The sequence below is a fragment of the Bacillus rossius genome, chromosome 2 (assembly GCF_032445375.1).
Source record: "Bacillus rossius redtenbacheri isolate Brsri chromosome 2, Brsri_v3, whole genome shotgun sequence".
NCBI classification, from domain to species: Eukaryota; Metazoa; Arthropoda; class Insecta; order Phasmatodea; family Bacillidae; genus Bacillus; species Bacillus rossius.
The window spans coordinates 33607309-33623143 of NC_086331.1; positions in this window are offsets into that span (position 1 = coordinate 33607309).

Genomic DNA, 15835 nt, shown 5'->3' on the forward strand with positions numbered 1-15835 from the left:
AGACGGATGCCAGCCAGGACGGTATGGGCGTGGTTCTCTACCAGGGGGTGATGATGGGGAGCGGCGGGTAGCAGAGTATGCAAGTGCCAAGTTCAGCCCCACAGAACGACGCTATCACGTGAACGAGCAGGAGTGTCTCGCGGTGGTGTGGGCCCTCAAACGCTACCAGCACCACCTTGAGGGGAGACCTTTTCACCCTGCGCACGGATAGTCAGTGTCTGCGGTGGCTGGACTCCGCCCAGGGACGAAAATCGAAGTTCACCCGCTGGGCTGGGCTTCACATTCCATGTCGAACACATCCCTGGGCGAGAGAACCAGCTGGCAGATGAGCTGTCCCGTTACCCAGACCCCGATACCATCTTCCAAGACACTGAAGGGTGGGATGACCTGATGCCACCGTCCCACCAGCCAGCTACCGGCCTAGCAGCATCACCTCCAGCGGCACTCTAAGTCATTGGGCGAGCGAATCCCACGGTCCAAGCGGAGGCATCGCCCACCCTGGCCACTCTGGTAGATCACGTGAAACTGGCCCAGCAGGATGACCCAGCCACGCAGCGTAACCTGGCAGCATGCGGTGAACGCGCCCTCCCACACCAGCGCAACCTGGACGGGGTCCTGCAGAGCAGGGTGCCGGGTGACATGGACACCTGGCAGACCCATGTACTCCCCACTGCACGACAGCTGGTGCTGCAGTATTTCCACAACCATGACCTAGCAGGTCACCCGGGAGCAGATCAGACCCAACGGGAGATCAGGAAGCTGTTCCATTGGCCGGGCATAGCACGGGATGTCCGGGAATACATGCGCAACTGCCAGCTCTGCCAGCAGCGCAAGGCCCGCCGGGCCGATGGGATTGAGCAACAGCACCCCAGGCGACCGGAGGAACCATTCCACACAGTAGCCCTCAATGTCATGGGCCCCTACCCTCGCACGTCGCGGGGCAAGCGGTTCCTCGTCGTGGTCACGGATGTGTTCACACGTTGGTCGAAGGCATTCGCCGTATCCAACGTACGAGCAGGGACAGTAGCAGCCCTACTGGACAATGAGGTCTTCCCCCGTTATGGGTATCCGAGAGTGTTACTAACGGACAACGGGACACAGTCCGCAGGATGGCGGTGGAAGGCCGATTGCCGCAGGTGGGACGTAGAGCACCACACTACCCGGACTTACCACCCCAGGGCAAACCCGACGGAACGTGGCAACCAGGACATAAAAATCCAGTTGCGCCTCCGTCTGGGGGAAGACCATTCCAAATGGGACCTCCACCTGCCGAAGCTGCTCTATTGCCTGCGGCGGCGGACAAATGTGGTCACGGGCCACACCCCTGCTGAACTGCTTCATGGGCAGAATCTCGCCCTACCAGGGGAGCTCCGGGTCGCAGAAGCAGCAGGAGTTGTCACCCGTCCCCCTGTCACTGTCTTTAGAGAATAGGCACGGCAACACCAGGCTCGATTCCTAGCCACGTGCACTCCACAATCACCAAATCCACCGACGCCATTGGAGCCCAGGCAAATGGTGTATGCCCGGTGTCACCACTTGTCGTCTAGCAGCAAGCGCTACTGCACAGGTCTGAGCCCCAAATGGGCCGCCCCCCCGGGAGGTACTGCAATGTCTAGGGCCCACTTCTTACTTGATCCGACTCCCGAACTGTAGGTCGACAAAGATCCACCGGGATGATTTGCGTCTCGTCCCACCCACAGGCGCCCCAACTGTCGCAGCGGGGGACAGGGACAGTGGTAATGACCAGCATACATCCACTGCTCACCCCACGTCCACAGCTGCTCAACACCCAAGCACTTCTTGTCCCACATCCCCACTAGACCAACACCCAAAAACCATTTGTCCCACATCACCATCAGATCAACACTTAACCACTCCTTGACCACGTCCCCATCAGCTCAACACCTAAGCACCACTCGTTCCGCGTCTCCATCAGACCAACACACATCTACTGCTCACCCCGTGCTCCGTTCGAGCGGCCCAACTTTGCGCAAGCTCGAGAGCCTGATGGATCGGCTGGACCCAGAGGGATTGTCCGTAGAACTTTACGATGGGGACTACCCAACCCTGCTCAACCCCGTGTCGCATCCGCAGATCACATTCCTTGATGGAATAGATGACGAATCCCGATCCAGTTCGCCAGGATGGCCCGGCTGGGATCAACCACACTGGCCATTGGATGGGAGCCATGGCAGTTCAATGTTCAGGATGAACATGAAGGAGCCAGAGCAATCCGAAGCCGGACCAGCTCAGAAAGGGTGTCCATGCAACACGCGGCAAGTCTTGGTGGAACAGGGCTGCGAGAACAGCCCCAGGGCAACGGCAGTTACACCCAGCGGCCTAACGGGAGACGGGGATGAAGTCGAACCGCAACGGGAGAGTCAAGGGGAGTCCAGCATCCCAGAGGAAGCCCGACACGAGGGACTGAGGCGCTTTACCCGAGCCCGTGTAGCCCCACGACACCTGGTGGACTACGAGTGGGAAAACCCACATGAGAAGACCAACCGAGCGCCACACCCCGATGCACCACGCCTTCATGTAATGACCCTCCTCCCTTTGGATGCCCGGTCCATTCTCCTCATCATTGCCAGCCAAACCCCGAGCATAGAACCCTCCAGATACATTCCGAACATTGGTGGGGAACAGGCCCCGAGGCAATGCGTGTGACATGGGGCTTCGAGTGGCATAACTGCCTCAGTGATGTCGTTCCAAGTGCTCCCTTCGCTCACACAGGTCGTTATGTTCCCTTGTCGCCTCACCAGTATTTGGGGAGTAGTTCGTGGCTTGAGGAGTCCTGCTGCGCTTGGGAAGCGGGCTCCGGGTGACGCGCAGCGATGCGGAACGCGGCAGTTGAGCTTCAGACCTGGACCAGGCAAGTTGTGTGTCGCACCTCGCAAGTGAACAGTTCCGCCGGTAATTGAGCAGCTCCGCCCGCACCAGGCCACCACCTCTACCGATCCAGCTACCTGCCAGCCACGTGGCGACGTCACGACCCCGAGGATCTCCGCTCTACCTGTGAACTGGCCCACAGGGTCTAAACTTAGGCTAGTTGGCGCCCTCAGCGACGGCAACATCGTAGCAGGGACCGGTAGGGCGACAAAATGTAATATTAATTTCTGGGTGAAGCAAATTTCACAAGACCAGGAAAATGAGGAAATGCAGGTAAACTAACAATATTTTGATGAACCAGAAATGAATGACATTGTGCCTGCAGTAGTTACAACCAAAATAATAAAGAGTCACTGTTGAACTAAAAAATAGAGGGAAAAAAGATAATGCCTAGCATGAAGATGATGATGTTTCAGATATGGAAATGATGCACTACAGGTAAATATGGATGCAGGAACTTCACAACTCAACATCTGATGGATTCTTGACACTAAGTGAATACTATTCTTTCTCTCTGACATCATTCATTAAGAGAATTCAGAATGTGCTTACACTATAGCTACACAAAATATTTTGTGAGTAACCCAATAACCTTTCCTTGACTGATTTGCAAGGAAGGATATATAAAGTAACCAGAGCCGAATCATGCACATTTTTAAGGCATGATCCAAAGTGTGCTTTTAAGAGCCACTCTTATGAAAATATCTACCTTTCTACACATCACTGTGATGTTAATAAAATACATTAAAAGTAAATAAAGATAGTGACATAAACATATATTACATGTTTTCAAGTGACTGAAATAAACTTCTGAAGATTTTAAAACTGTTACATTGAGAAAGGCCAGACAGAGTTTGTTTATATTTAAGTGAAATTATCATAATTCTCAAATAAACAAGTGAAGTTGCACTGAGATGATTGGAGTTGTTCCTAAACCTGTGTAATTTGTGATTTTTTATAGCTGTACTCGTGGTATTAGAAAAAAAGTTAAATAAATTCTGTTTGAAAGTAATATTGTGAATTTTATTTCTCATGACATAAATTATTGAATGGGTAGTATGGTTTAGAGAATGCTCCTTATACACAAGTGAATGATAATATAGGAAACTGTCAGCTTGCTCTTATGGTTAGAAACCAAACGTTTTTAAGACTCTTTCTGTATACCTATATCTGTTTGCAAGCTATCAAGGATTGTTTGTAACCAGTAATGTATTAAAATTATAGACAGGTGGAACATTTATTGAGTATGATGTAAATATAGAACATGCAAAAAAAATTTTATTATCTCATTTCATTCTACTAGCATTTTTGTTACTGATTACACCTTACTAAAAGAATTAATTTGAAGATCCAAATCATTAGAACCACATGTTTAACATTTAAAAATTATTTCTTATATAGTGTTTATAAGCCATAATTTAAAATAATTATTAGTTAATAAGAATGTTATTAAATACAAAAAGGCTTTTGAAGCCACGAGGTTATGCATGGACAAATGGTTCTAACCCGTGTAGAAATACATGCACTTTGAGCATGATGGTAATCATTTAAAAAACCACACAGTAAATGACTAATGTTAATTAAATATCACCTTGAGATAGTAGGTGTAACCCAATGCCCACCAAGTGACTTTTGCCTTTTGACGTCGAGTAAATCACAAAGAATTCTGCCCATTTGGAAACCTTGAAATTGATGACATATATGGTGTACATTTTTTGTGCAAAGGCCATGTTTTTGGTCTCTCTGATGCTCTTAAATTTATCAACCCTAATTTTAAACACTGATATATATATATTTTTTTTTATGAAATACCTGATGTATGTTCCCCATTTGACTGGCTGGGTAGATGAGTTATAATAAATACTTATACATAATGGTTTGTCATTCATTTATGCATTTTTGTGCTTGCAAAATATTATAATTATCATAGATCTTTTAGCAACCCAGGTTACTGCTCTTCCCACTTTGTTAATGAGTGTACTTAATATTTATTATATTTTTACAATTAAAAAATATACTCGATTAAGTTTTATATCAGTATGTAAATTACAGCTGTGTTCTTTTAAGAAGTATTTGTGCATTTGCAACCTACTTAATGAACGTAGTTAACATTTATTTAATGCTTTATAATAATTATGATGGTTTTATTATGAAACAATAATTGCTTGAAGATATTTTTACTTAATTTGTGCTTTCTCATTTAAGTTTTTATCTGCTTTCATGTTTTTCTTTTGGATTTTGTGTTATGGTCCTTTGTATGAAAGCAAGATGATGCAAAATCTCGTGACAAATGAAGTCAGGATAGAAAAAGACAGTGGCAGTCAGGTGATACTATAAGTGTGGGAAAGACTCTCGTGATTTGGTTGAAATACTTCTGCCTTCATGCACCAGTATTGGTTGATTTTTCTATGTTTAATGTTGTGTCATTGGTCGAATGAGTAAGCTGCACTGTGATTGGTTGTTGATGGCATCACAGTCCAGTTCCTTCCAGTTGGAAGGAAACGGGAACCGTAGGTCACCATGTCTGTCGTCATTTAGGCAACTGTGAGAGTAGGTTTGTTGTCTGGGCACTCAACCAAATTAATATATTTATATAGTATAGTGAAGAATTTCACGCCTGTGATTCGAGCGGCTCTGTTTTTAACCTTATTTCGGACAGTTAATTATAACTTTACAACCACAGGTAGCAATGAAGGCCTAGAGTGGAGCTTTTTAGTATATTGGTGGCCGCGCCGAGCATACAATGGTCTCTTGGCCATTTGTACCGTGCGTCGCAAGTGACCTCAGGAATTAATTAAATGAAATGTAAGTAAATATCAAGCCCAAGTGATGAATCAATTTGTTTTGAGAAGTTGTGCACCAGTTTTGGTTTTCTTAATGTAAAGGTTACTGTGTCGTAAAATGGTGGTCATTTTCTGTGTTTGGATAAGGAAAAAATAAATTAACAAACTTTATTGGTGACTTATTTATTCAAGGCAATATTAAAGTTAAACAAAAATAACCTCAAAATTAATATTCTATGGAACTTAAAATATAATTATTCTCTGCACCCATCAAAGTTCAAGTGTTTATGTTTATGTATTTGCAATCTAGACTAATTGTGAGCTGGCTGAGATCAAGATTGTATAAGTATTTATTTGTATTAATTATTAGTTTTCTATTTGTGTTCAAAAGTCTGAGCTATGAATCAGCACTGTTAGCAATGAAGTTTGAAGAAAGTGTCATGTCTGGCTGGCCTGGGTTAGTGAAGCTTCCTAAGGTATTGCTAATTTGACTGATTTCATATTCTTGTACAGGTTAGAAGTTTTGTGTCCTGAATTCATGTTAAAAATATTGCTTCACAAATTTTTATACTATACATACAATATATTAGTTATAGTAGACTACATTTAAAGAACATAATCTATTCCAAAGCAAACAGTGGTAAATGAAACACTGTGTTTTGTTACCATTTAATCAACTTAGCTTCATGATCAGTACAGTTGATAGGAACAGTAACGATTTTGCTGTTCGTGTTTTTAAAATGTTAGGCTCACTAAATCGAGAAATTTTTTTTAGTTAAATTGCAGGTAAAATGTACAATAAAGTTCAAAATAATAACGACAATTATTATTATTATTATTATTATTATTATTATTATTGAAATATGTATATATTATGGAATTGTCAAAGTTGGGGACATTTGTATCCATTATGACTCAGGCTTGTTCTAGATCATTGCATGAACCTTACTACTGATGTAATCTCTAGAGATCACATTCAGATTTTATGGAATATGTTGTTGATCCTAAAATTACCCATGTATGTCTTGTCTTGAAAATCCCTAATGTCATTCTGGATTTTTTGACTTTTGGAAAGATCCACCACAAACGTATGTAATTTCTATTGAGTTTTTTAGCAATTTGAGTAGGGCCTAGAGCATGCAATTTTTCAGGTAGTAACACAGAGCCCTAAAATACTTTTACTGCATCACTGAGTCCTCCCATTTTTGACAGTCGTCTATTAGAGTCCACTCAGTACAGTTTTTTTTTGTCTTTTGCCTTTATTTTCTGGTTAGGCTCAACAAAATGATGCAGTCGTAAAACATTTTACTTGTGTTTTGAAAGGACCTAGGTTTGAATGTCAATTCAGCCATCCTGATTTTGGTGTTCCATGATTAACCAAAATCAAAAATGCATCATGCAAATGTTTTGATGGATCATCTCCTAATTTCCCTAATTATTCTTAATGTATTCAAAGTTGACAAGAAGTAAAAGCAAAAAAAATTTTTTTTTTATCACAGTTAAAAAATTAACTTTTAACTACTTTGTCACCTCCTGATTAGCTCCCAGTGGAGGATGAGAAGCGTGTGTGTGAGGGTAAATGGAGAAACGGGATGGCCGGATGGTTGGGCACTTTAACTGCATGATTGTAGTAGGATGGACCATGTGCTGACTCGGGTAGGGCACAAGATGGGATGTAGGTAGGGCTTCAGGTCATGTGGCAGGTTGGGAGCTGACAGGAGGGACTCAGAATCACAGAAGTGGTCTTGCTTGGTATAGGGATGTCTTGCTGGCTCTCAAAATGATTTCTACAAAAAGCTATGAATAGAATGAAGTGATTTATTCACTTGGCTTTCTGACGGCTCATTCACGAAGGTGTGGCCATGAATTAGCACACTACTGCATAGGCTAGTGTAACATGGTATATCTATGTAGCAGAAATAGCATGGGTACCAGGGAAGTGATGAAATCTCACGTTGATTGCTCGGGGGCATAACACATTACAGATCACCAATTAAGGGTAGCTACAGAACTCTCAATAATTGCAGTATATGAAAAATAAGCCGAAATAAACCCTAAAATGATTCCAGATGACCAGGTGGGTGAGCTCTTGAGCGCACAAACATAGTTTATACAAGGAATGTCACTACGAAAAAAATCAAATTTATTTATGGAGCTGTTAAGCAGAAGAAAAGTGTGCCTTGAGTGGGGTGGGGGGGGGGGGGATATGTAGCTGTGGCTCCAGCACCTAAATTGCGGCGAAGAGTGATGAACACACGTTGGCATATGACAAAAGCCATGTAGACCTGTTGCGGTCAGCTGCAGGGTTGAAAAAATAGTTATAGAAAAACTTACTTGAAATCGCAGATTTAAGAGGATCGGTTTAAAAACTGTTTTTATGTCCCAGATCACTCGACTAGTGGTATCCTCAGAACAAAAGAAATAAAAAATTAAAGGTATATGGTCCTGCAGTCAGTGTTCTCTCACCTGACCCCTACCGCTCTTGGATGACGACTGACTTTGACTTCCCTACTCCCGGTGTGGCAGCCAGTGCAGTTACACTGGTATTCTGTGTTGATTTACTTGGGAAGGTGCTACAATTGAATTGAATACAAAAGTGATGATTAACAATTAACTCAAACACTGAAGACAAACTGTAATGTAATTGTATGCTGAAAAGGAAGCACATGTACACTAAACTTCCCCCTGGGCAACACCGTAGCTGTGGGTGTGTTCCTACACTCACTGACTTACAAGCACGACACAGCACATAAGGGGAGTGGGGAGGTGCGATGGCTCATAATGATGTCAATCAAACCTGAGGGTTGGCATGAACTTGCAAGCAGGCTGTAGTGCGTGACATCTTTTAGTATCTGAATTTATAGCTTAAGTGATTGAAGTATCAGCTGTGTGTTGGAACAAAACTATTTAATAAACTTTTGGTGCTAGAGTTTAAAAATATCTTAAAGCATGTACTTAAAAATTTTACTTCCTTTTATAAACTCAATGTGGAGGGAAGAGAAAGCTTTGTTCAGTTGGAGGTCTTTTTTTTTACCTTTTCTCTCTTTCACATTTGATTTACCTTAAGTGGTTAGGGCATTCGATTGCTTGGACCTAGTTGCTTTCAGGGCATAAAGATTATGCCCTTGATGATGTTACTCTTAAACAGGAGTGGCACCTAACATAATGTTTAGTATTTTCACTAAAGAAAATGTTGATTTTAAAGCATTATTTTCCCTGAGAAAATTTAAAATAAATGATCAAAATACTAATTTAAAAACATAAATTATATTTACGATAGAAAAATAGTTCCAGGGTGTCCAAGTTTTTGAAAATCAGGGAAAAAAACATGGAAGTTGGGATTGGTCAGGGAAATTCTGCAAAAGTAATGGAAGTCTCCCCCAATAATAGAATTTTGAGGGGAAATATGATGCTCTAGTCTGCAGTCACCCAGGCAATTTTTTTTAATGGTAATTTAGTACATAAATACTCTCTCATGCAACTAAACGACTCACCTCTGCACTGTGCACAAAAAGGCGTATTTTTTTAAAACGACTTTTCTGATTTTAACCAAACATTTTATTTTTGAAAGCTTAATGGTTTGACTTTACATTTTCAGTATTTTTAAATTATTATGCATTTTGAATAAAAACACACGAAAAATGCAGGATTATGAATAAACAATTGAGGATATTTAAAATTGAATTACAACAAAACATTTCAGCAAAACAAACAAATTTTGTTGATAAATACTGGTATTACCTCCCCTTGCCTTTACAATGGCTCACATGCAGTTCCTCATAGACCTTATTAAAGTTTTGACAAAGTCTTGTGGGATCCCACTCCACTCCTCCATCGCAATCTTGAGCTCGTGATGTCTGATGGTGCCGAATTTCTGGCTTTCACCCTCTGTTTGAGCTCGCTCCATAAATGCTCGATCAGATTCATGTCGGGACTGAGAGCTGGCCACTCAGTCATCTCAAGACCAACCTACTTTATGAATTGCCGAGTGGTGTGCACTGTATGACACCTGACATTGTCATGCATCAACATGAAGTCTTCCCCTCTATATCCTGCATAGGGCATAACATGATCCAGGAGAATGTCCTCGGTGTATCGTTCAGTAGTCAGACCCCTTTCCGGCCTCCACCAGGTATGAAAACAAGATCGGTTTTTCCTTCAATGGATGTACCAGCCCACAACATGCATGAACCACCGCCATACGAGACTGTTTCAGCAAAACAGCACCGTGAAAATCACTCTCCTGCATACCAGTAGACCCGGCCTCTTCTATAACTACAAGGGGAGACATCCTGCTATCATCAGTAAATAGGACAAACCTCCAATGTTGTGTTCCCGAGAAAATTCGAGTCGCGCTTGGCGGTAACGTGCAATCAATTTTGGGCCTCTAGTGGAGTTAGGTTGGCTTTCTTCAAGCATCTTCTGACTGTTCATTGACTAACAGCTACTCCTTGAACTTGTCTCAGCTCCTGTTGCACACCAACGCCCATGAGATGGCGATTTCACAGTGAAGTTGAGATAATAAAGCTATTGTCCCTCTCAGATGTGCACCGGCACTGGCTGGTATGTGGTCTCCAATGGAAGGTACCAGTGTCCTGAAACCTTGTGAATACTCTTGAGACAGCAGGTTGGCTCAAGGTTAGTTGATGAGCGACTTTTCATTGACTGCAGCCTGCTTGTAACAAAGCAGCAACTTGTGATTCTTCTTCTGGCATAGTATCCATGGTTTTGCCAATACAATTAATGATTCAGGTCAACATCTGATAAAGCGAGATGAGGTCAAATTGGGATTATATAGGCAATTGTGGCTTGTAACTCGTGTTACTGACAGAGCACATTTTGCTACGCTTACATTCATATTACGTTAATTTAAAAATGATGTACAGATTTTAATGATAAAGGAGTCCTTGTAGAGATAAAAGATTAGGCTATCAACAATAAAATGTGTTTTTTTTGTTGTTTTTTTAATCGAAAAAGCCATTTTGGAAAAATTACGTCGTTTTGTGCACACTGGAAGGGTGAGTTAATTTAGTTGCACGTGAGTGTATATATAATAAATATATAATATGTGTATGCAAGGACATTGTAAAGCCTGTTTATTTTTTTTGCAATGTTTATTTATAATAGCATTATTCTGGTTATTGTATTTATAGTTTTTTTTTACAATTAGTTTTGATGAATGTAAAGTTAAAATAAGTATCAATAGAAATTAAAGAAAACTAGGTCGGCTATTTGGATGGTGAAGACTGGATTTACTTTATTTCTTCTCAAAAAATTGCAAAATAGGTAAATAATTAGAAAAAATTATTAGTCTAGGAAATTTAAAATTTTATTCAGAGAAATGTTATTACAGATTTGTGTACACACCCTCAATTCTAAAGCATTCTGCTGTTGTATAGAGTTTTTGTTTGCTACTGATATTGTCTCTAAAGCATTCATTTGGCGTCAGAGATGTTGACAAATTTTGTTGACCTGGGTCTTTTGCTCTCTACCATTGAAACTTGCGAGGAACAGAAAGAGAAAGAAGCACAGTAGAACAAACCTAAGGTGTTGAAAGAGAATGGGCTAGAGTTCACACTGCACAGAGAACAGGCCACTTACACACCTTGCTTCAAAGCCAGGCTAGCAGAGTAACATGGTAGCTTTATTCTGTAGCGTTTTCTGTTCCTATTGTTATAAGTGGGAATACGGGTTTAAAAGGATAGCCAAATTAATTAACTTAATATTTATTCAATAACTAATATTTACTTTTTTTCCTTAAATCATAACAATCTAAAACCTGTCCACAAAATTAATTCCACTTTGATAAATCCACTTTCTACACACTCCACTGGAGCTTGGCTCCACAGTGGTTTTCTCTACTGTTTGACTGTGACCATGCACCTCTGTCCCAACACATTTCCTTACCCGTTGGCCATGCTGCAACACTGTCACGGATCCTCCGATCTTTGAACAGGAAGCCTGTTGTTTGAATTGCTCACTTACTCTCGCACGCACATCCTCTCTGTGGTGCTATCCACAGTTGGCTCCACCTATTTTTACCTGCTGGGGTACCCCATGGAAACGTCTCGTAGCCCTCCGAAGCGTGTTGTCATCTATGCTCCGAGAACACTGGTGTCGTAGTTACGCCACTCCACTTGACAGTGATCCTGGTGGCCCAGAGAGTCTTCTAGAGGACGAGGGAGTAGGCAGTGTGAATGACATACAGCGGCCGACTAATGGAAGATCCATATTGTGGTAGGGGGAGATGTCTCAAGGGATGAAGGCAGGGATTTTCCAGAAGGCCGTGCAGGCCAGCCACCTCCAGCCTCCTTGCAACACGATATAAACCAAAAGGTGTTATTTTGAATTGTTGGGCCATTTTTCTTTCTTGTGTGTACAAAGGAGATTGTTTTCTCTCAATCCTAGGATACAACTTTATAGCAGCATAAAATTGTCATATCCAAGATCATCTAATTAGGATATAGTCAACCTTGTGAGGCTAGAGACAGCTGTCTTGGGGTGGCCTGACAGACTAGTTTAATTGTCCACAAGCCTGTAGAACACTGATATTTATGTCAATTTTTGAAGATGAGTTGAATGATTAATTACTAAGGGGCTTGAGCTGTCCCAATGAATATGTTTACAGGAGCGTTCAGTGTTTGTTAGTAGCTATTATATTTTATTTCAAACCCTGAAAACTTGAGTCATGGTGTAATTTTGTAGTCCAACCACATTTCTTTTGAGTAGGGTGATGCACTTGCAAATCCCTGATGGACACTTGGATTTATCGCAAGTGAGATACATGCTGCTTTGTTTCCACGAGTTTATGGTTTTTCTCTGGGTGCATCAGTTTACTTCATCACTTATCATTCCGTTGTGTTTCCACCTCCAAAGTGTTCTTCCCTCTCTCATTCTCAAGGTTTGCGAAGAACCACGTCTTTCTCTGTTTGGGCATCGAATATTTCAAGAAATGCTCTGCCTCCTTCATGATCACCAGTCTTTCCATGTTTTTGAACAGATCTCTGTTTTTTTCTAAAGCATATGATAGTTTTCCCCTCTCCCTTCATAGCATGGAATGGTGCAGCGACAAATGCACATTAGTTTTAATATCTTACATCAACGTTTGTATTTTCTGTATAAAAAATATTATTTCTATTTATTGAATACATTTCTTTATTAAGCAGAAATCAGTGTAATATATTGTGGTGACGGAGTGTGTTAAATTTGTTTTCATGTGTTTCTATTTTTAATTTTGTAGGAGTAAAATATTCAAAACATGCACTCTGTTACAGGTACCGCCGCACACGAAAACCAGGCGTATTTGTTCCCCTTCTACCGCTTACATTCATCGCAGGGTACCAAGCAGATTTGGCTTATGGAAATAAGATACATAGATTGAGAGGTAAGATATGCTTGAAGGCTCTTTATCAAACTTTTTTTAAGTACTTAAGTTAGGTAAAACAATTGGCCAGTAAAAAGATAAGCCGGGTGTTTTGCCGGTAAGGGCCTACATATTAAACAATGTAAAAAACACAAGAACTTCCATTTGTGATGTTTTTCGATAATTAATTTTTATGGTAATACATGTGAGATAATAAACTGTTCCAGAAAGTTGTTCATAGTAACACTGTTTGTGTTTGTGGCACAAATCAACAGAAAATCATTAATCTCAGAGAAAAATTATTGTTGATTATATATTCTACAGTTACTTAATAACCAGGTCTCTAGGTCCCTGGGGGATGATTACTGAGCGTAAAATTACATGGCCACCCTGGGCGGCCAACAAATGCCGACACCTGTGGTCAACAAAATATCCAGTTTAAAACAAAACAATCATAGAAGGCTTCTTTTATCTATTGTGCTGCTTGAGTAGTTGCGTGCGAACAAACTTAATGCAGAAAAACTTTTCCTTCATGCACTTGTGCAAAGTCTCTGTAATTTCTCACTGCAAAGGCTTTGCTTAATTAGAGTATAGAATAGATCGTTTTATTTGGTGTTAAACATTTCTGATGTCTTGTAACCTGTGATGGAAATCTGGTAATTAATTTACTTAACTGTCAGGTTGTTGAGGGTACCAGTTTTGTACAGAGTTTGTACGTTCCACATTTCCAGATACTTATAATTTATTTCCAGTTTCCTAAGTCGTCATCCCAAATATATTCTGGTTACAAGACTTGTAGAGACTTTCCTAACATAGTTGTTTTCCAGGGTGAAGTTAATGGCCTGACTCTATCCCCTTATAGTAGGACCACATTTCACCAAGGTTTATTTTCCTTACCTCACCTGGGAAGGTAGGTTACCACCAGGCACCACATGGAGGTGAATCTAAATTGGGTACGAGAGGCTTATTCTCTATATCTATATATATATATATAGATATATATATAGACAATGGTTTTTGCACATTACATCCTTTTGCCTCGCCACTTTAACTGTGGATAAATGGAGATTGCATTTTTTTTTTTTTTTTTTTTTAGGCATTTTTGGTGATAAAAAAATTCTTTTAAAATCATGTCATGATTATTTACAAGTTTTTCTACAGGTTTGCAATTGCTTGGCCATTTTATTATTTTTGCTACTGGTGAAACTGTTTTACTTAGTGTTTTGGTTATTGGATCATCAAAAGCTTTTCCTCTTAATAATTATACTTGCATTATTTTCTCACTTGAGATATGATGTGTAAAACAGGAAGGTAACAAGAATATTTTAGCTGTTAATTAGTTTGAATAAATACAATAACTGATATTGATATTTATATTATTTTTTGTTTTTAACTACGTAGGTTTTCTTTTTGTAATAGCTTCCACTGATACCCATGTTTTAATAATCAAGTAATTTACACAAATGCTGCACTAAACATCTTCCACAGAATGCATATACAGGGTGTATCAAAATTCATGTTACAACGCTTGAGGGTAAAAAGCTATTATTATTTGCAACCATTTTTGCCAGTAAACATGTTGCCGGAAACGCGTAGTTAAGCCCCTGTAGCCCCAGAAAGAGTCAGCGTAGGCAACCCGTTGGGCTTTCTGCGAGGCAGACAATGCTGTGGTGAATTACGTGTTTACGACGCTGGGCAGCGCTCGAGAGGACTGTACGATGTCGAATGCTGACCCCCGCCCCTTTTTACTTCCGTTGGTGGCGCCCTCACCTCTTTTCTTCCGTTCGTGCCGTGCCATAGCACTGCGTAGCGTGACATCACAGTGTCGCAGTGTGTTTTGATATCGCTGGTGGTCTGTCGTTGACTGTTGTGTCGTACAAGCAAACTCGTGGTGTCATTTCTTTCGCTGTGGTTCTGAAAAGGGCGATGTTTTAATGGAGCTCAATGGAGTACACGTTTAGTGAGTACACGGACATGCTGCTTGTTTACGGGGAAGCTAGACAAATGGACGAGCCGCCCGTCGTCTGTACAAAGAACGATATCCGGGTCGTAGGATTCCAGCTCACACCATGTTTGCAAGACTTACTCAGCGAATGCGTGATACTGGTACATGTGCCGTCACAAGACCAAATGCTGGTGCTCCACGCAGGGTTCGTTCTCCCAGTTTTGAAGAAGATGTACTTCAGAGATTTGAGGAGAGTCCGGATACAAGCACAAGGGCAGAAGGTTCCAATATGGACGCTGACAAAATGGCTGTTTGGCGAGTTCTTCATGAGCAACTCTTGTACCCGTACCACCTTCAAAAAGTGCAACACATGGGTCCGGCGGACTATCCTCTTCGCATGACCTTTTCTCGTTGGTACATTCGAAGAGTATTGAGGAACCCCAAGTTAGCGGTTTTATTCAGCGATGAAGCCAAAATCACTCAAGACGCTATTCTCAATTCGCACAACAGTCATGTTTGGAATGATGTCAATCCGCATACAACGTGTGTTACAGCTCGCCAGGAACGTTTTTCAGTTAATGTGTGGGCCGGTATTGTTGACGGCGTACTCATCGGGCCTTTTTTTTCTTCCGCCACGACTTACCGGCGCCGGATACCTCCACTTCCTTCAGAACGAACTACCAGGTCTTCTTGAAGAGGTTCCATTGCATGTCCGACGTGTGATGTGGTACCAACATGATGGGGCACCACCTAATTTTTCCCTGCAAGTGCGAGAGTATTTAAACCAAACATTTCCAAACCGATGGATTGGACGAGCGGGTCCTGTCGCATGGCCGCCAAGGTCACCGGACCTAA